Consider the following 1,768-nt stretch of genomic DNA (forward strand, 5'->3'; position numbering starts at 1 on the left):
ACCTGGCCTTGGACACTTCCAGGGATCCAGGGGCAGCCACAGCTTCTCTGGGCAACCTGTGCCAGGGCCTCCCCACCCTCACAGGGAAGGATTTCCTCCCCATATCCCATCCGATCCTGCCCTCTGGCAGTGAGAAGCCATTCCTCCTTGTCCTATCTCTCCATCCCTTGTCCCAAGTCCCTCTCCAGCAAGGAGCTACAGGTGAAGCATGGAACTCTGAGCTGGGAGAAATTAAATCCAATGGGACAGTTTAGTGATGAGATCCAGCCAGGCAGTTTCTCTTGGATCTGCTTCTAAACCACTGCTGAACCTTCCTTGGAGGCAGCGATGGAATGTGCCAGGATGGTGCTGTGAGCCCTTGGTGCAGGAGCAGGGGAGAGGAAATCCAGGTGGATTTACTGTGTGCCTGGGAGCACAGGGTGGAAATTATCTCTGTTTCAGGACAGGGATTAACTGCTGCCTGTTGGGAGCTCACTGCATTGGCAGGGTGGGATTTGGGATCTGCAGTGGGAGGCAGCAGGGACAAACACTTGCTAATCTGGGGAGCCTGAGCCAGGAAATAATATCCTTCTGGGATATGCTGGGCTGTGCTCTTAAACCATCCACATCACAGTCCTAAAACTGTGTCGGGGACTGTTGTGGCTCCAGAGATGAAATTACAGCAAAGCCTTTTTTAGGTAGATGGAAGATTGCATTTTCCTGGTGGGACAGCCCAGCTCAGGGGGGGCAGGGATCTGAGGATGCTTGAAGCTGCTTAAGCCCAGCTGGAGGCCAGGAAATGGACAGGATGAGCCTTCCAGCACCACATTCTCTGCTCCAGCACCCACAAAATCTCTCTAGAATGTTCCCTTAACCATTTTGAGGCAGGGGGGCTTCACTGGTGGCTTCACTGCTCACTCTCCATGTCCCAGGCTCCTGCCCCATGCTGAACAGGTTGTTGGCTCAGTCACCAAATTTCTAGAAGATGAAATCACAGGAGCTTGAAGATATTTTTAAAGTCATATAATCAGAGAATCATGGAATTGTTAAGGTTGGAAAAGCCCTCTACGACCATCGAGGCCAAATGTTCTCCCAGCACTGCCAAGGCCACCACTGACCCACGTCCCCAGGTGCCACATCCACATGGCTTTGAAATCCTTTCAGGGATGGGGACTCCACCTCTGCCCTGGGCAGCTGTGCCAGGGCTGGACAGCCCTTTCAGTGAACAAATTTTCCCAATATCCAACCTGACCCTCCCCTGGCACAACTTGAGGCTGTTCCCTCTCCTCCTGTCCCTTGTCCCCTGGGAGCAGAGCCCAATCCCCCACCTGGCCTCACTCCCTCCCCTCAGCTGGGGCTGTGGGACCCCCTCCAGCTGAAACCAGAATTAACAGATGGGTTGGTGTGAGCGATGCCAGAGTGTGCCCAGATGAGGCTTCTGGTTCCCAGTGACATGATGACTTCGTGCAAGGATTCCCACTGACAGTGCACTTCCTTGGATTGCTCCCATCCTGGCTTCCCAGACCATCAGGGAATGGGGTTCTTCAGGAGCAGCTCACCCAAATCATAGAATCGTGGAATGCTTTGGGTTGGAAGGGACCTTAAAGATTGTCTCATTCCAATGCCCTGCCATGGGCAGGGACAATAACCATGGATCTCCCAAGAGAGGCCAAGGCACCTCCTGAAAAAGCCTTTGGGCAATCAGACTGGGGGAAGGAATGGTCAGGACATCTTTGGATCTCTCCCAGTCAGAGATGCTGCCTGTGCTCTCCATTCCCTCTCTGGAATG

Source organism: Manacus vitellinus, unplaced genomic scaffold (assembly GCF_001715985.3).
Source record: "Manacus vitellinus isolate BGI_N305 unplaced genomic scaffold, ASM171598v3 scaffold_84_pilon, whole genome shotgun sequence".
Classification (NCBI taxonomy): Eukaryota; Metazoa; Chordata; class Aves; order Passeriformes; family Pipridae; genus Manacus; species Manacus vitellinus.